Raw genomic sequence first — 20,511 nt, forward strand, 5'->3', positions numbered from 1 at the left:
CAATGCAGTAGGTAAATATTTTTAAAGGAAGGTGAAATTTCAATCTAGAGTCATAATGGAAAGACAGTCACAAAGAAAAATTGGAACTTCCTGTGAAAGCTGGGTAATGTTTTGAGAGGGAGAATGAGAAGATGGGCTCTCATAGGTGACTGGGATATACATGTAATCCATCAGTGATGATAGTGGGAGAGCAGACACTGAAGATGGTGGATGGGATGCAAACTGTCCCATGTGTCTGCAATTAGTAGCAACAGCCCTGAATGGACAGTGTGATTTGTTCAGGACAGGCAGGAGCTCGGGGGCAAGACTACTTGCATTTTTCAGTGGCAGACTCTGTGGAATATATTTTCTTAAGAGGCAACATGGTATCTGTAAATACCTGTGTAGAATGAGACTATCTCCATATACAAAATCAGAAGAAACGAGACAGTCTGGATAGGAAACCCACACTATCAGCATCAAACCTCATTTGTATATTGGCAGTTGGAAAAGCAACTCAAGGGTTTTCTCGTTTGATTTTAAGAGACTGACACACCACAATTCAATGCACATTTTGTAGACACCAAGAGGTTCCCATCAGATATGGATGGTGTTACACGGTATGATGGCAGGGACTGGGGCTCTTCATGATACATGAGGCTCACAGCATACACATGGCAGTCTTAAAAAATCTTTGTGCTGACTAATTCTCTAATAGCAAAGAAACAAAAAAAATGAACACAATAGCTTTCATATTTGTATATATTCAGTTTTATAATTAGTTTTATGTCCCAATAAAATATTTATCTATATATATATATTTTAACAATATCTAAAAAGTTCAATCAGATGAATTATGGAATAGCTGCACAATGACCAATAGACAGAATTTAAATTTGCCTCTTGTTCATTGTAGCTGGAGTTTTCTTATTCTGCATGGTCCTGCAGCCACTTTTAAAATAACCACTCAGGGACTTAATATTAATTGCAAACTATTTGGCTTATTATCTCAGGCTTATTACTAATATCGCTTATAATTTAAATTAACCTATTTCTATTAGTCTGTATTTTAGCAAGAGGCTCATGGTTTGTTCCTTTACATCTTGCTTCCCAGGTGGCTGCTGGCATCTCCCTGATTCCGCCTTCTTTTCCCTTGTCTTAGCACTTGAATTTCCCATCTAGCTATATTTTTCCCTGCTGTAGGCCAAAGCAGCTTCTTTATTAACCAATGGTAATAAAATATATTCACAGCCTACAAAGGGGCATCCCACAATATCTTCCCCTTTCCGTCTAATTAAAAAAGAAGGTTTTAACTTTAACATAGTAAAATTACATATAACAAAATGTTTATCAAGCATGAGTTACAGTTACAATTTATATTAGTCTATTCATATTTGACAAAATTAAAGAAAATATTCTATCATCTAACCTATCTTTGTGAGTATAAAAATTTCATATCTAACTTATCCTTTATTATAACTAAGGAAAGATATAACTATAACTATCCAGTCTTTAGCTCCATCAAAGACCCCAGAAGGATATAATTTTACCTAAGTAACCAGAAACTTCATTGTAAGCAAATTCCAAAGCTCTAGAAATGATAGATAAAGCTGGCTTCCTCCACAGTCACCAAAAGTTCTTCTATAATGCTGGGACATCAATTTTCAGTCTGTAGGCCCAGAGTGACTGGCCAATTTCTCAGTGAAGCAGGAAATTTGAAGGACTGCCCCACCTATATCAGCAAAAGTCCTCAGTTGCTTTCTTCTGTGTCCTACAGAACAGACTCTGCCATGAAGCAGGAATCCTGAAGAACTCTCCCACCTTGTTTTCACGTTTTCAGCAGTCATTTTTCTGTGAGTCCTACATGTTCAGTTTATACCACATGCTGTCAAGCAAGCCAAGCAAGAGTAGTCTCTTGACCAAATGACTAGCTTTGCTACATTTAAGGAAAACTCCATCATGAGTGTCTTCAATGCCTATTATCCTCTTGCAGTAATTGGTGCTGCCAGGAACAGACGTGTCTCACTGTTGCCAAAAGTCTATTTTCTTAAAACATTTTAAATGTCATATTCTGCAGTATGATTAATAAAAACCCAAAACAGATATTATGGTTCAGGGTGAAGATTAGAAAGGCAAAAGAGCCAAGTCACTAGAGATGTCTTTGCTCATAGCTGAGCAAATGAAGGCTGAGCCCTGAGTCTCTGTCTCCTTCTATCCTACATTCCCCATTAGTTCTGGGATTAAAAACATGTGACCCCCTAGAACTGGGATTAAAGGTGTGAGCTACTACCACCTGGATCTGCTTTTGCATTGATCTTGTGAAACCCAGCATGGCCTTGAACTACTCATCGAGATCCATCTGCCTCTGACTCACAAATCCTGAGATTAAAAATGTGTGACACCACTGCCTGGCCTCTAGTGGCTTAGTTTTACCTTCTGAGCTTTAGGCAAGCTTTATTTTTTGAAACATACATAAAATTTCACTATATTTCCCCTTTTGTCTAAAATAAAGAAGACAGCTATAACTAATATAAGAAAACTATATACTATATAAATTATGTATGATAACTATGTACAATATGTACAGGCAATAAATACATCAGTCATGTCTAGTCTACTTACATTTGACAAATTCAGAGAAAATACTCTCTATCTATCCTCTCTTGTGAGCCCAAAGTCTTGTACCTATTTGGATTAAAAGCATCACCCCAGCCCCTTGCGCCCATCCTTGGAACGCCAATGAAGCAGGAATGGAGCAGGAAGCTCCATTTCAAGCCCCTTCCCCTGTGAGCTGCCTTGATCTGGACTCTTCCTCTAGGAAAGCCTACCAAGCAGTGACCCTTCCCCAGAGAGGGACAAAAAAGGGTCAGGACCACTCCCACAGGCTATCTTGGCTGCCACCCAGAAAAGGAACACACCGTCTCCGGGTTTTTCATGGTCTTCCCTGCTCTCTTCCCCTGGCCATGCTTTCCCAGGCCACCCAGGAGCGCTGCATTAAATGTGGGCATTTTTTATTTGGTATAATTTGATTTTATTGGAATTATTTATGTCAGAAGAGAGGCTTGTCTTAAGAAATATACCTAACAGTACCTAAATTACCTTCTATCATAATTTTCTTTCTGCATCTGATAAACAAGAAAAACTATAACTATCTAGTCTTCAACTCCCTCAGAGACCCAAGAAGGAAATAATATTAACTGAGTAAGTAGGAAGTGCAAGCAAGTGACTTCCAAAAATTGTGAGAAATGACAGAAAACAGTTGACTGCCTATATAGTCACCCAAAGTTCCTCTGCAACATTGGGGTATCCATCTTTGACCTACAGGCCTAGAATATCTGACAGACTTTTCTATGAAGCAGAGTTTTTGAATGACTGCCCTGCCCTGTCTAGGCAAGTTTTGGCACTCACTCTTTTTGTATCATGCTTGTTCCAGTAGGATAGTATACTGTCAACAATTGAAGCAATGGCACTTTCTTGCCCAGTGGTTTACTTCTGCCACAGAGAAAGCAAACTTTATTTGAAGTTTCCTTGGTACCCATCATTTTTTCTGAAGTAGATGGGTGTTTCCAGGAGCAGACATATCTCATTGTCATAAAAAAGAAAAAAGAACCTATGCTATTAAAACATCTTAAATGCCATATTCTGTAGATCTCTGAAGTGTTTGAAGATGACCTGTCTATTTAAAACATATTTCTGTTTGACCTTGAAATCATACCTAATGTGACTACAAGTTAGAATATAATAGGTGACTAATTACTAGCCAGTATTTCCTTATTATCCTAAATGGCTGATAATAATAACTTTCAAGAACTAGAAATTTTCATGACATCGTTAAATGAGCTGTATAGGTACAATACCTTGAACAAGAGTAGAAATGTATGTTCAGACATTTTAACAAAATTAATTTCAAATCAAAAGTCCAATCCAATGTAAAACTTTTTAAACCAGTAGTTGTCTTTAAAGAGTAGATTCACTAAAAAAGCAAAAAAAAAAAAAAAAAAAAAAAAAAAAAAAAAAAAGCTGGGCAGTGGTGGCACATGTCTTTAATCACAGCACTCAGGAGGCAGAGGTAAGTGGATCTCTGTGAGTTTGAGACCAGCCTGGTCTACAAGAACTAGCTCCAGGACAGGCTCCAAATCTACAAAAAAACCCTGTCTCGAAAAACAAAAAAAGAGTAGATTCAATAATCTACCTTTTTATGCTATCCTATCTATATCCTCCCTTTTTTCTTTTCAAAACAAGAATGTTGAATCTAATTTCCTTTGTTTGGCTTTTTCCTAGCCATTACCAATAACAACTTGTAACCAATCCCCCTAAACAAGGACAAATATTCATAACCCATGGACCTTAAATTTGTATCAATAAACCAAATTCCATACCAATGTAATGTATTTTGAGATTAATAGTAGTTTTATGGATTAAAGTAGATTTAATAATCTACCTTCTTATCGTTTCTATAACATATCCCCTTTTTCTCTTTAGAAAGAGATTGAATTAACCATGTATAACCAACCCCCTTAAATGAAAAGAAGCAATAATAAGCAATACTTTGGGAAGTTGGCCATCACTCCCATCAGAGACCTCAGGGAGTCTTACTCGATCAAACAATATTAACCTGGGTGAAATACACAGCTTTTCATCTTCCACAGAAACAAAAGCAGAACCTCATTTCCAAAGCAATATATGATTAAACTCAAATTTTGAAGCCAAGATACCTTTTTGTTGGTTTAGCTTAGCAGCTCCCACAATCAAATGTCTCTCTGCAGTTAGCTCATTAACAGTCAAAAGTTCAAAGAAAACACAATAACAAACATAATCCAGACTCTCGGTGTATTTTCCATCTTTACATGACTTATTATATTTTTTTACTCTATTTGCTTTTTAAGAACATCAATTTATTATCTTTAAATTATTCTTTTGATCCATGACTCCGTCTATTCTTTATTCTCTCTCTCCCCAGCCTATCAAACACATTGTGACCTGTTTAGAGGCCTTTTGTCTGAATCTGTCTTTATAGTGTATCTGTAATCATTTTCTGACCAGGAGAGCTTTTAAAATGCTACACAGGTTGTTGTTGACCCCACCCTGTTCAGCTTTCCAACATGACAGAGGTATGTTCACTGCCAGCATTGGGAGTCATGCTCACGGCCTCAACTCTAGGGACATAGCTGGTCCATCAAGCACCTTGCAGTATGCTCCCCACAAACCCCATTCAAGTGATCTGTAGCAGAACCTCTTTAAAAAAAAAAAAAGCCCTCTGTTCCACCAGTACGAACCAGAAAGCCATCTCTTAAAGGAGCTGCATATCAGTTCACCACCAACAGCCAGAGGCTATCTGAAAAGAATGCAGCTACCAAGAAGTTGCTCTTGACTCCCATTTTTGTGGGTTTAGAAGCCCTCTTTTTTTTTAAAAAAAAGCTTTTTCAGGTCTTATGTGGATCCATGTCAGATGGTGGGCACCATTTCCAGCTGGAGGTTTCTCATCCTGTCTGGTCCTACAGCCACTTTTAAAATTACCACTCACAGACTTAATTAATTACAAACTGTTTGACCTGTTAGCTCAGGTTTATTGCTAAGTAGCTCTTACAAATTAAATTAACCCATTTCTCTATTAGTCTATATTTCACCATGAGGCTCATGGCTTGTTACCTTACATCTTGCTTCTCTGGTTGACTGCTGGCATCTTACTGACTCTGCCTTCTTTCCCTTGTCTCTCTGCTTGGATTTGACACCTAACTATAGTCTGCCTGGCTATAGGTCAAATCAGATTCTTTATTAACCGATGATAATAAAACATACTCACCGCATATAGAGGGGCATCCCACATCCGTTTATTTTGTTTGCTTTAATTAAGAATTATAGGGAAGTGCTTATGCAGAGCAATTGCACAAAAAGATTGGAATGTAGTATATTTTCATCATAGTCTCATATATAAGATTGAAATTAGTATTATAAAGTATAAGAGCAGCTAATAATCATAATATATAATAATATATAGGGCACTGTTATTTTGATTATAGACATATCTGCTTATATTTTTAGCAGATCTAATAATTTTATAGTGATTATATAATATATTCAAATGAGAAAAACAACAAAGCTACAATTAAAAACTTGCAATCATTCCTTCCCTTTGTGTTTATGAGTTTGCCTCTGATTTCCAACTTCCTGTAAGATGTACAAATGTTCAACAGATTGTTAGAACTGACACTTTCAAAATGACTCATTTTATAATTTGATCCGAGTCCAGAGTTATCTGATTTCACTGTTCATTTTCTAATAAACAGAAAGATTGCCAGTGGCTTCCTCCTGGAATTTTTAGCACTTTCAAGGCCAGAGTACCACATGTGAAATGATTGAAAAAATTCCTCTAGGCAAACATTCTTAAGATCTAAAATGTTTGAAAATATGTATTTGAACAGCTGTGTTTTAATCTGATATTTTAAAATTGCTTAGTGCTTCTTCATGCAGGTCTTATTTCCACATTAAATTGGCTGTGGTGTTAGGGACATTTGGTTTTCAGACTGTAAATTCATGTTTGCAGGAGGGAGTTGGCTCCCAGCATGGCGGGACTTCATGCCGCTGCCTGTTGCAGTGTTAGGAAAGACACAGTGGCCTTAGACACTGCGAACAAAATTGCTAATGAGTTTCCAGAGATTCTTAAATGACACTTATCACCATATTCATTAACTTCCCCCCAAATAGAAGATGTTTATAGATAAAGGGATTTACACCGCAGCAAGTCTGCCTCTGAAACCTGCTGGTACTCACCTTCCGGGTTTAGTTCCCTCTCAGGAGAGATTATCTCGTTTAGAATAAAGAGGATTCTGAGTGACGCAAGGAGGAAAAAAAAAATCACCGGCACCTGGGTCATCTATACTGCCATGCTTGTCCAAATTATTTCTTGTGACTTTGTCTGAGAAGCGCAAGGTACAGGAACTCTTCAGAGCTGACCTGTGGCAGGTGTGTGCACTGGTGTCACAATGTCCTCTTAGTACTCTGTTCCTCCTGTGCACAGACACAGAATGTGCTTGGTGTGGATCTGGAGAGATCCCTTTGAAGAAAGAAGAGCCTCTTACTTTGAATATTAAGGTAGATAAAAACAAGCAGAAACTCCTCTGAGCTTGATTTTCATTTACACCCCAAAGTAGAATGCAGGTCCCCTCTTTTACTGTTGGCTTTCCTTTCTCCCAGTATCATGTCTGACATCTTGAAGACCAAGTGACAGCAAGTGAGGCACCCGCCCTTTAGTCTGTTAGTCTTCTTTTAATGAATGAGCTGTGACTTTCAGGACAAAGAAAACGATTTTCTTTTTGACCACGAATGAGTTACCACAGCCTTAGAGACCAGAAGAAAAGGTAGAAAACACCGCCTTTTCCTTTCTGCGGCACTGATCAGGGTGAACTGATCATTTCAGTGAGGGCAGACAGGCCGTTTATTGAGGATTAGGGTGGTTTTACAACCAGCGTGGTTTAAAAAGCTTGCATCCTAAATAAACACCAAATGCTTTAATTGTAAGTATTCAATTGACAATAGAGATAGAAAGGGAAATGATTGGTTTTAAGCATTTGTTTCAGTTACCCTTGAATGAATTTAAAAAACAAGAGCCCAAAACTTGTTCTTCTCACTTCTGCACGAGCTGGTGGTCAGTGGGGACTGACCTCTACCACACGATTGGCCCGGGTGCTGAGGCATCTTTAAATGAACATTATCTCAGGGCAGCATGGCAGTTGGACCCAGACCCATGTTATATAGCATCCCATTTCCACATATCTTTGGTCAAAAACAGGTTATAAGATTTTTTCACATCCAGGGACCAGAAATCAAATAAATAGCAGAATCACATGGCAGATAGCCTGGGAATTAAGGGCATTTTCTCAAACAAATATTAACTTTCCATTCGTGTTCAGGCAACCAGCCTCAGTTAAACTCAACAGGTTAAAAAAACAAAGACATCAAAGAAGAAGGAAAACTGTTGGGAGAAGAGGTTGTAGTGGGAAGATGGGGAGATGAAGGATTGTTTGTAAAGGGGTTCAGTGGAAAGATGGGGAGATGGAGGATTGTTGGGAGAGAGGTTTAGTGGGAAGATGGGGAGATGAGGATTGTTTGTAGAGGGGTTCAGTGGGAAGATGGAGGATTATTAAGAGAGGGGTTCAGTGGGAAGATGGGGAGATGAGGATTGTTTGTAGAGGGGTTCAGTGGGAAGATGGGGAGATGGAAGATTGTTGGGAGAGAGATTCAGTGGGAAGATGAGATGATGGAGGATTGTTTGTAGAGTGGTTCAGTGGGAAGATGGGGAGATGAGGATTGTTTGTAGAGGGGTTCAGTGGGAAGATGGGGAGATGGAAGATTGTTGGGAGAGAGATTCAGTGGGAAGATGAGATGATGGAGGATTGTTGGGAGAAGGGTTCAATAGAAAGATGGGGAGATGGAGGATTGTTGGGAGAGAGGTTTAGTGGAAAGATGGGAAGATGGAGGATTGTTGGGAGAGGGGTTCAGTGGGAAGATGGGGAGATGAGGATTGTTTGTAGAGGGGTTCAGTGGGAAGATGGGGAGATGGAAGATTGTTGGGAGAGAGATTCAGTGGGAAGATGAGATGATGGAGGATTGTTGGGAGAAGGGTTCAATAGAAAGATGGGGAGATGGAGGATTGTTGGGAGAGAGGTTTAGTGGAAAGATGGGAAGATGGAGGATTGTTGGGAGAGGGGTTCAGTGGGAAGATGGGGAGATGAGGATTGTTTGTAGAGGGGTTCAGTGGGAAGATGGGGAGATGGAAGATTGTTGGGAGAGAGATTCAATGGGAAGATGAGATGATGGAGGATTGTTGGGAGAAGGGTTCAATAGAAAGATGGGGAGATGAAGGATTATTGGAAAAGAGAGGTTCAATGTGGAGATGAGGAAATGGAGGATTGTTGGAAGAGGGGTTCATTGGGAAGGTGGGGAGACGCGGGATTGTTGGGAGAGGGGTTCAGTGGGAAGATGGGGAGAAAATATGAATGAAGTGTGGATCAGAATGTCTCAGACTCTATAGAAATGAAATTGTTAAAAGAATAAGTATATTTAAAACTACCATAGCATTTTATAAACAAGATAAGAAAGAATTGTAACACAGAAAATGATGCTAGGTGGCCAGAATGTCAATTCTGCTGATGGAAAGTGTAGGAACAAGGAGCCTCTGCATGACCGGGTCTCCATTTGTTCATGGTCAAGTTTATCCCATGATATCTGGGATGACTCCAGGTTTAGCCAGTGCTTCTATTTATATCTGATGGCTTGCAGTAAAAGTAAGAACTCTACACATCGAACTTTTGAAAATACATTAAGTAATTCAATTCATACATCTGTGTTTATTCCACCAAAGAACATCACCATGTCTTGTCTTGGACTTTCTGTCAGTTTGACTAGCTTGAGTTCTCTCTACTTCATTGAGCAGCAGGAGATCATTGTTCACCCAGAGAAATTAGATTCCTCCACTAGATCTGTTTTATATTCTATATTAACCTCCAGACTCCTCAGTGTCCTACTTGATTTGACAACAAATCTGCATGCAAAGTTTGGCTTGTGAAGTAGTGTGGATTCTGAGAAGGACATAGTATAGTATGCCCATTGTGATGGTATTCTATCAAATAGTTTCACTCCTCTAGTGATAGCCCATGCTCCACCTGGTCAGTCTTTCACCCTTGCTTCAAGCACTTCTGGCTTTGACTACTAGTATAGCTTTATCATCTCCAGAATATCATATGTAAGTTTTTCAGATGGGCCCCTTCCAATTGTCAATCGTTCTCCCGATTTACCTAATGATTAAACCTTTTCATATTACTAAATAATATTTTATTTTGTATTGTAAATGCTCTCGTTTATTCTCCTACTGAAATACATTTTAATTTATTCCAGTGTGGGTGATTGATTATACTCAGTACAAAAACCTCTTAGTCAGTTTCTGGATAAACACAACTTTTCACATCAGTTTGGGTAAGTGTCTCTAGGTTGTATGATAAAGCTATCTTTAGTCACATAGCAAGCTGTCAACTTATCTTCCAGAGCGATGGTTTCACGTTATACTCTCCTCAGCGAGGAATTAGTGGTCTTATTGGCCTGCATCTTGACTGCAATCAGCATCAGTACCAATACACCTTAACTATCATGTTGGAATGCAGCGATATTTCATTTTTATGTAAGTTGTATTCCTTAATGAAAATTTATTTTGGTCATCTTTTTGTGTACGATTTGCCAGCAGTTTGTTGTATTTAGTGAGGTATCTGCACATATTCAGCCTATTTTTAATTCTGAAGTTTTACTTATATCTAAGTTTAAAGATAGTTCTTTCATGTTCTGGGTATACATTAGAAAGTTTTTCTCCTTTCCTGTAACTCATGGTTTTGAGCTCTTTCCGTGGGTTTTACAGAGAAAGTTTGAATGTAGCAAAGGCCAATTGTCTCATTTTCTTCCAGAGACTGTACTGTTGCTGTTTCTCAAAACCCATCACCACATTCAAGGTCACCTAGTCCTTTCCCCAGGGTTTCTTGTGAGACTTCTGGAGTTTGGCGTCAATGTTCAGGTTTGCATTTAGGTATACCACAGGTGTAAGGCTATACCGGCTTCTTTTGCGCATCCGGATGCACATGTGTTCTGGCACGTTGCTGAAAAGCCTGTGCCTTCTCTATTGAATCACCTTTAATGCTTTTTTCAAGATGAGTCAGTAGTGTTCATGTGATTCTGTCTCTGGGCTCTCTGCTCAGTTATGTTCACTTTTTTTTACTTGAGTCCTTTGTCATTAAGTATTATTGATCACTCTGTGCAATTGTTGATTTTAATTTGTAATTGTTGAGGAATATTGTTTTTAAAGTGTCTTGCATTTTTTTCCCTACTGCTTTTGTTAAGAGTTTAAAGATGGGTTTGATTAAATAAAATGAATCTGCGAGCAGGATACTGGTCAGCAAGTAGCTGACAGGAAGCAGTAAGGAGGAACCACGTGTAGCATGAGTTTTTAAGTGGCGGCAGAGAGAGGAGGCTGGGTGGTTTGGAAGACACCAGCAAAGAGAGAAGATTAGTGACTTGCTATTCATTCTATCCAGCAAGCGTAATTCCACCTCAGACCTTGGATTGTGAGTTCTTTAGGTTTTAATAGAGTTTCCCTTGGCTTTGAAAGAGTTGGTGCCTGAGGGAACGGAATCCCCTCAGGCTGTGGCCCTCTTGGCCAAAGCTGTTGCTTAAGGGGCAGCTACTGTAGGTGATACATGTGAAACAACATATAATTGTCAATGAAATTAGACTGAAGAACGCCTTTGAGTTTCTAGTAAGGTCTTTGAGACATTTCTAGACAAGACTGACATCCCGGGAGAGTAATGAAGGAAAAGGGCTACCCCAAATGTGACCAGCAATATCTGAGAGGCGTGGCCAGAGTGGAATGCAGAAGAGGAGGAGGAAGCCTGTGAGCACAGTCTTGCCCTCAGTTCTATTATCCACTTCCTGACCCCCAGGAGGTGAGCAGCCTCTTGGGTTGTATGCCTCCACTATTATGATGTTCAACCCTACTTAGGCCTAAAGCGTCTAGTTCAGGGCAACTGGCAACTTTTGAAGCTATGAGACAAAGGGAGTGTTTCCTGTTTTAAAAAGATTGGACACAATCTTTTTTTATTAATTAATTTTTCATGTATTTTACAAACTGACCACAGTTTCCCCTCCCTCCTCTTGTGTAGTAAACTTGGATGTGGAATGCAAGCCTACAAATGTTTCAACAGAAAACAGGAGCTCTAGTCATCACAAATTTGGGGCCAGGTTTTTAAACACAGCAAATTCTCAGCAGCTGAACTATGACCAATGTCCCGTAGTTTAGCACTGGGTTTTTAAAGAAGGTGGCCAACTATTTATTCAGTGCCTTTCATGGATATATGATTATTGTAAAATTCCGTTTCTAGTGAGCTTTTAACTCCGCTCCTATTTTTCAGTATTAAATTGACTATTCTACATAAACTTTAGCTGTTGCTCAGAAACATTTGAATCAGTGTGCTGCTATCGATCACATAGATTATTGAGGTATTTATGAGATTTTGTTAAGTATATAAGTTAATTTGGAAATAATTAAAATCTTGATAGCCTTTCAATTCATGAACATGAAACATCTCTATTTATTTGAATCTGATATTTTGTTTCACCAAATATCTTCAGACATATGCACGTCAAGCCTGTATATATTTAATATATGTTTTATTTTGTTCTATTATAACTGCCTTTTATTTTAGCTGGAAATTTAATTGCTAGTTGCAAAGAAATTGTTTATTGTGCAGGAGCTTGTACCCTGGTCCTGATGTAATTCCTTATTGTTATTCTAACATTTTGGTGTCATTTTTGACTCTTTGATATTTTATAAATATAATAAACATTTTAATTTAAATAACAACAATAAACTAACCAACTCCTCAATATATACATGTGTGTGTGCATGTACACACACACGCACACACACCTTCACTCCTGTCTTAAGGCAGAAACTCCCGGAAAGAATGTGAGTCAGAGTTATAAGAGGCTGCTCTTCCCTTTGTCTTATGTTAAAGGAACAGTATCCTTTAACCCTTAATCACAACATGTCAGCTGAAGGTTGTATTCCAGAGCACCTATGAGATGTCACCAAAGTGCTCTCTCTGGATTGGGTGGTGCACTCACAACAGTTGGCAAGATTGCTTTTTATCTTAGACTTGTGTTGCTATGACAGGTTACATTGATTTTCAAGTGTTGAGCAAGATGTGAAAAACTGGCACGAATCTCATTTGCCCTCCAGCTATAATTCCTTCTCTGTATGATTGGCTTCCTTTCTTTTTATTTTTCTTTTTATGACTGTAATAATTTTATTTCTTTGCTAATGTTATGCAAATTAGGTTTCAGGAAACTTTTTTAAAATAATACCTCAAACATGTTGAAATGTCACTAATATTATTTGGCTTTTTGTTTTTTTATTATTATCATTTTATTACTTTACAAAAATACCAATTCAAATTCCCAGTCCCTCCCCTCCTCTCACTCCCTCCACACAACCTCCCACACCTCCCCCACAGGCAGGGCACCTTGCCCTGTGGCATATCCAAGGCCCTCCCTACTACATCTAGGTTGAGCAAGGTATACATCCAAATAGAATAGGATCCCCAAAAGCCCCCTACATGCAGTAGATACAAATCCCAGTGCCATTATCATTGGCTTCTCAGTTTTCCCCAACTGTCAACCACATTCAGAGGGACTGGTTTGGTCCTATGCTGGTTTCTTCCCAGTTCGGCTGGAGCTGGTGAGCTCCCATTAGCTTGGGTAAACTGTTTCAGTGGGTGAACCCATCACGGCCTTGACCTCTTTGCTCACATTCTCGTTCCTTCCAATCTTCAACTGAACTTTGGGAGCTCTCTGCCTCTGTTTCCATCTGTTGCTGGATGAAGGTCCTATGGTGATGTTTAAGATATTCATCAGTCTGACTACAGGGCAAGTCAAGATTGGGTGCCCTACCTCTACATTTTAGAAGGTTGTTAACTATTTATTAAATATCTTTAATAGGATTAGGACTGATCTAAAAGCAAAATTTCATTTCTAAGTGAGTTTCATTTTTTCAGCATAATTAAAAAAAAATCACCGTGCTCTGACTGACCAACACCAGTGCTGCCCCCTGAGGAGTCACCGTGTTCTGATTGAGGCCAACACTGCTACCGTCACCCAAGGAGTCACCGTGTTCTGACTGACCAACACCGCAGCCGTCACCTGAGGAGACACTGTGCCCTGACCCAGATCAGCACCATAGCTGTACACCTGAAGCAAACAACAAAAACAGTGAGTTTTGTGTATTAACCAATTTTTTTTCTATAAAATGAGAAAGTTCATGGTGGTGAAAGAGTTGTCCTACTCAGTACAAATGCCTGCAAACTGATTTGCCATGTCTCATCCGATTGCGATCAAACCCTTCTCCCTTTGAGAGCAGGGTTCAAGGCCTGATGTGGCCTCTGCTCTCACTTCGCACGGTGCCCCTGTCTGTTCCCCACATCTCACACCTGTAGCCTCACAACTGAGCCCTTCTGGGTTCCTAGCCTTTGTTAACATTCTTTGCTGAGACCCTTCAAGGACAGTGCTGGCTGATGAGTGCGCATCCTCATGCCTCACTCCTAATCCCTCTTTTCAGAACACTTCTTCATCTACACACTCCAGCCATCTCATGTTGCCTCTTCACTGAGTAAAAAGTACTTCAATTGACTGGAATACTGAAACACATGAGGACCTAACTTTGATCATAGGAAACCATGAAGAAAACGTCTGACATGGTGGAGCACTGAGGATCCTAACACAGGGAGGCAGACACGCAGGTCCTCAGGGATTACAGAGCAGCCAGTCTAGCAAGTCGGCCATCTCTCAGTCAGAGACCCTGTCTAAAAGCATGAGGTGGGCACAGTCTGAAGAATGGCTTCTGTATTTGACCTTTGGCCTCTACACACACACACACACACACACACACACACACACAAGTGCAGATGTGTACCTGTATGGTTACATGTACTCAACCAAACATATAGCGGGGAGAGAGGGAGGGAGAGGGAAAGGGGAAGGAAGAGGCAGGGATCCAGATACAGAAGGGGGAGGATGGAGCATTACTCTGCTGCAGGGTTCTATGACAGAATAAGGGTGGAAACAAGAAGTTTTAACCTAAGAGGTCCAAGTGCTAGGACTGATCACATAGAACTATTTACTATTTACTAGGCAGAAAGGAAGCAAACGGGAGATGGGATCTTCTGTAGTTCAGAACGGGACACCCGATAACGTCGTCGACGTAGGAACTTCTTTGAGGGAAACAATGTTATTTATTTCTTGATTCCACTCTACAAGTCTCATTTAAAAAGCTGCCTGAGTGAAAGCATTAATAAATGAGTAATCCACACATAAACAGGCTTTTCAATCAATGTAGCCGAATGGGCCTCGGGAGCTGCTCCCCCTACCTCGCGGTCCTCAGCAGGGTCTGTCTCCAGCCATGCTGCGCAGTATCAGAAGTCTGCAAACCCTTCAGACACGTTGTTTGACACAAAGGATGGGAGACAGATGACAATGGCTGGAAGGAATCACAGCGTGCCACATCTCCACAAGCTCTTTGAACTGGCTTGATCCCTGTGGGAAGGGAAGGGTGACTCAAAGTGTCCTTTCAAGAGACTACAGAGCCTGGGTTGGCCCGTGAGAGGCTGCCACAGGTCCGCTGTCTCTATGAGTCCAGTCTGGCGCAGGGAAATGTCCTTTCCCTGTGTAGGACTGAGCCAGCTCGGCTCCATCTCCTGGCAGCAGCGTCACACACATCTGTGAACTCCACACCTGACAAAACCTTTTCACAGTCTCCTTTTGTAGACGCAGGGTTGGGGCTTCGTGTCCCAGCAGGGACAGGTCAGCAGGACAGTGTGTGGTGGCAGACAGTGAACGCCAGAATGACATCAGCCAATACGTTTCTGTTCTAGACTCTTGAAAAGTAATTGGCACAATCTTTGAGAGAGGACCATTTTTCATTTAGGCAGGGAATATCTCTAAGTCATTATAATCTTAGCTTCAAAATAAATATGACCTCATTCAGAATAAAAAATTGGCAAGGCTAGTAATTTCAGAGAAACACATATTTTATCTCATGCTTGGGAGTGAGAGGTCTGTTATTACTCTTATATCCATTTTTATGATAAAATGGGGACCAGAGAAGTTCAGATTTGCTAAGGTCACACAGCTAATAAACTAGAAAAATGAGACTCAATCTTAGTAATTTGTTCTCTGCATCATATATGTGAAACCCAATATAAGTCGTAATTAATCTCTAGCCAGATGACTTTGTACACTGGATGAACATCAGCAAAATGTGCAGGACCCAAAATGCCCAGCGCCTAGTTCAATGTGACAGGCTCCTTCCCCTGGAGTCAGTCAGCGTGGCTTTGTAAGGCTCTGTGAAGAGAATGGCTTTTTCTCCTGGCTTTTGCTTAGCAGTCACAAAATCTAGTATGGCCAATGTCAGATGGTGAAGCTACCATCACAGGCAAGTGGTCAGGAGAATGTTCACTTTAAGAGTTTGATTTCACACACATCAAGCCTGCCATGAGAGACTTCTGCAGAGCCCCTCCTATCTGTTTCAGTTATAAGGATGACTTTTCTAATGTTTTATCAGCATATGTTAATTTGTGTAATCAGATTTTATTTTGGTATTTTCATAAAGGTACATGACACACTTCGGTCATAGCCCCCTGCCCCTTACCTTGCCGCAGCTTGTCTGCCCTTGCACTACTCAGCCACCTTTCTCTTGTCCACTCGCCTCCCTTCTATTCTCAAGGCCTTTTATTTTGTGACCTGGTAAATTTCATTAGGCTTCTTTAAAACAACATGTGTGAGTGTTTGTCTATACGAGCGTGGCACCTTACTAGCCGTGTTTGACTGCAGAAAAGGTCTCTCTTGTTACCTCATCAACCATTAACCTCAAATTCCTACTAAAGGAAAGGTCAGATCAGGAGGCCTTCAATCATCCATGACAGTTTGGTGACGAGCTCAGTCTTGCGGGGAGTTTGTGCAGGTAATTATTGTCGTGATGAGTTCAAGAAGACCGCAGTCTGGTCATGCCCAGACCTCAGCGCTCCACACCTCTACCCTGCTTCCTCTGGCCCTTATAGTCTTTCTGCCTTTTCTTCCAAGATGTCCTCTGAGCCTTGGAGTGGTGACACAAATGTCCCATTTGCAGCTGAGCATCAGCCACCCGTTTCGTTGAACCAAATCCTTTATAAGCCAACAAGGCTATTAACAGCTCAAGCATCTGTTCTCTGCCTTCAATGCCCCTGAAGCAAACAGAGATCTCAGCACTGACAGTTCCAGGGACACTGGGATCCAGGGTTCTCCTCACACTTGAGCACGACCCAGATAAGACAAATAGACTCTCCCGTACAGTCTTTCTTCTCATATATCTCTGTGGCTTTGCTTGGCAGCTTTAGTAAGAATAATTGGTCCAATCCCAGGCCTTTAAAAACAAATTTATAATTTTATAACATAAGCTTTTCCATGATCTACAGTCATCCGAGATTAGATGTCTTTCTTTGCCATTAAATGATTATGCTTTTTGCAGATTAGGGAAATGAGTAGAGAGGTGATCAAGACCACTTAACCTTTCCCAGAGAGAGCAAAGTATTTGGGAGGAGAGGCAGCATGGACAGGATGCGACCTGCTGGGGTCATGGCGTGGGCCCCCACAATACACAGTTGTAGTGTGTCATCTTTTAAATCAGGTGTTCCCTCAGTTTGATTAGTATCCTTCCATTTCAACACAACTGCTGAAGGCTGTGATTCTGTCACGCATCCCATCACCATCCCTCATTCATTTTACTTAAAAAAATATTTGATTTATTTATTTATCTATGTATTTATTTGTTGTAATTGCAGGTCTGTCTGTGTGCATGTGTGGATGTATGTGTTGTGTGTCATGACATGGATATGGATGTCAGAAACAACTTACAGGAGTCAGTTCTCTTCGTCCTCCATGTGGGACCAGGATTTGAACCTGGGTTGTTAGAACGGGTAGCACGTACCTTTAACTGCTGAGCCATCTCTCTGGCCTCCTTTAGTCACATTCAAGCAACACCCATGTCCCCTGCACCATCACTAACTGCCAAAGACTCGGGACCAGTTCTGTGACTTTAAGACTCTAGAAGAATCTCATCACAAATGGATCTATACTCCTACCAAACATAAAATATATATTCTAAAACAATTTATCATCATATAATTTGAAAGATTTCCTATTGGGTGTTCTGAAGGAAAGTGGATAATTAGAAATAATAGCTATGGAAATAGCGGAGTTCTGCTTTTTTTCTTAGTGACCTAAATTCCACAGAGTGTGGCTGCCCACTGAGTTTGAGGATTTGAAAGATAGCACGCCCGTCAATAACCTATTAATCTGACAATGACTCGGTGGTCTGTTTGCTTGCCCTTGGTTTCCAGGAGGGCTTACGAAGCTGAATCTGAGTGATAACTGACACACTTGAGCGCTTTTCTTTGTATAGCCCTGAACTGGAGGGGAAGTCGCTGAAGCTCTCTGAGGAACATAGAACACAGTCTCTCACATGGGCATCCTTCCTCTAACGAGGAAACACAAGTGCATTCTTCTACAAGATGGTCTTTCCTCTACTCTCTTTGGGCCTTTTTCTTTTAAGAACCAAAGTAATAACATGATAATTTTTTTCCCGTTATGCTTGAGAGTCCACACATATTTCAGATGTAATTTTCCCATAAATTTCACAGTGGTAAAGTGAGAGAAGAACCCTGAATTATTTTTTTGATTTGAAGATGAATCATGTAGTACTTTACAATCAGGAAATGTCTTGAACCTGGAACAATTTCATATAATAAGACAATATTCCACACGACTGCAGATGTATCGGCCTGATAAACTATGAAATAGCACCTTTGTTATCCTCCCCAGAAGCCCAGGTTGTCTAAGAAATGGATTAAGTGACTTTGACATGATTTGCTTAAATCTCTCTCTGTGTCTTTTGTCTCTTACACACACACATACACATGTGCGTATACACACACAGAAAAGTGCATAACCCATCCTTCTTCTCCACAACTCTAGAAAGAAAATGGAACTTAGCCTTCACTGTACATTTTTTTCTTTTATTGCTACTAGAATATAATCACTACAAAAACCATGTTCTGTGTAACCTGCACCAGCATAGATCCCGGGGGTAGAGTTAACACTTGAATCGTATAAAACCTGTAACTCTCCAGTTTAACTCTATCTTTTAATTGGAGGTCCCTAATCAAGAACGTCTCTTAGAATTCTCTCTCCGGATGGGTGCTTAAAATAGGAATCGACAGAAGAATGATGCCAGACTTGTCTCAAGTCGCTATTGATAATGTTTGCCAAGCATGGACCAGTGACAGGAAAGAGCACCCAGCGTTGTCTGATGCATGCCGTCTTCAGCGTGACCTACAAAGGCACAGACTCCTTGTTGCTTGTGAAGTTAGACGGCTGAATCTCCGTTGACTCAGTGATGGGATTTTACTAACCCATCCACCCTGATCTCTACTGGCTTGCCTCCTTCCATGCCAGCTCTCTGCCGCTTCCTACCCTCCGTTACCCTCAAGCATACTAAAGTGAATCTCTTTGACTTGCTTTGGAACTAGGTGCATTCAGCTTCTGCAGAGAGGCAGAACCAGCAATGAAGACAACTTCATTTTCCTATGCGAAAGAAACATGTCTGCCCTAACTCACTGGTATTGGTGCTTCACACTGCGGTTGTGGCCTCTATTTGCTTACGTGCTTTGTCTGTCTCCTCCACTCTTACGTTTCTCCACGAATCTAGGAACCATGTAGATTTTGTTTGGCAATCAATCAAGCCAATCAATTTTATCAAATGAAGGGAAGCAGCTTCAGGACAATGTCTGACACATTGGATTTTGCAGTACCACGGGCTCAGATTTGTCTCCCCACCACCCTGCCTCTTTGGTTGAGGTAGACTGTGAGACATTTTATTTTCAGTTACAAGAGGCCATGATAATACATTTCCTCAGAATTGAAAGCCCAGAGAATTAAAGATTTCTGCCTGAGAGTTAGTTTCTCACGATAATGCCAAGGATCAAGGTCAAGGTGGCCAAATCACTTTAAACAGATTTCAGATGAGGCCAAGTGTAAACTGATTGATATATTTCTCAGAAACAGTGACAGGTCTGAACTGTCACGTTCTCCTAACCCCGTAGACCTTTATGTTGAGGTCTAAGGCCTGGCATCTCAGAACGCAACTGTGTTTTCAGACAAGGCTCTTTCTGGGGTATTAAGTTGAAATGAAGTCATTAGCGAGACTCCCAACCCAGAATAAAGTCTTTATAAGAAGAGAAAATCGGGCGCACAGAGACACAGAGAGCTACAGCTGCCGTGGTAATGGAAAAGAAAAAGAACAGGCAGAGTCTGAAGGCCAAGGGACAAATCTATTTTATGCACGGAAGGAAGCTCAGTTTTGGAGATGGACACACACTTCGCATATAGGAAAGGTGACAGCTGTAGACATAGGGGCCCGTGTAAGCTGTCAAGACTGAGAAGACAGGTCACGGCAGCCTGAGCTGGCAGACACGCACAACAGGGCAGACCGTGCTAGCAGACATACGGTAAATGCTATTAAATTCACGTGACTTTTGCCTTTTTGGATAATACTCTTGCTGACTTTGCGTCCTCTATGGATACTGACCATGGTCACAGCTCTACTGTCACTTCATAGTACAGGAACTTAACAGCATTTACTGTTTGCAAATTATGTGCCACCTTTCTGTCATTAAGATTAATATTCAATTCATCTTTATATGCGTTCGTAGATCTATGTATATATTATAAAGTTTTTTGTATATTTTTGTATTCCTTAGTAAAAGGTTAGCAAATAGAATATATTATTTTCAGTACAGAGTATTCTACCAATATCCCAAAGAGTCATGGATCACATTTCTCCAGCTCTATTTGAGTTGGTCCCTGTATATTAGGGTGTGGATTTTGATGTGATATTTCTTTTGTATT

At 40.4% G+C, this 20,511-nt stretch overlaps 1 protein-coding gene and 1 long non-coding RNA gene across 5 annotated transcripts in view; one reads left to right on the forward strand and one right to left on the reverse strand.

Moving 5' to 3' along the window:
• The window catches only part of LOC126513263 (uncharacterized), a 575,392-nt gene that overhangs the window by 400,075 nt on the left and 154,806 nt on the right, over nucleotides 1-20,511 (reverse strand). The window lies entirely within an intron of this gene.
• Inpp4b (inositol polyphosphate-4-phosphatase type II B) overlaps nucleotides 1-20,511 on the forward strand; it is a 696,298-nt gene that overhangs the window by 176,173 nt on the left and 499,614 nt on the right. For all 4 annotated transcript variants that reach the window (XM_050161508.1, XM_050161511.1, XM_050161509.1 and 1 more), the window contains exon 3: nucleotides 13,572-13,785. The gene's annotated coding sequence lies outside the window, so the exon portion shown is untranslated. The remainder of the gene's footprint in view (nucleotides 1-13,571; nucleotides 13,786-20,511) is intronic.

This window comes from Alexandromys fortis, unplaced genomic scaffold, assembly GCF_014885135.2.
Source record: "Alexandromys fortis isolate MF-2015 unplaced genomic scaffold, M_Fortis_MF-2015_v1.1 scaffold_127, whole genome shotgun sequence".
Classification (NCBI taxonomy): domain Eukaryota; kingdom Metazoa; phylum Chordata; class Mammalia; order Rodentia; family Cricetidae; genus Alexandromys; species Alexandromys fortis.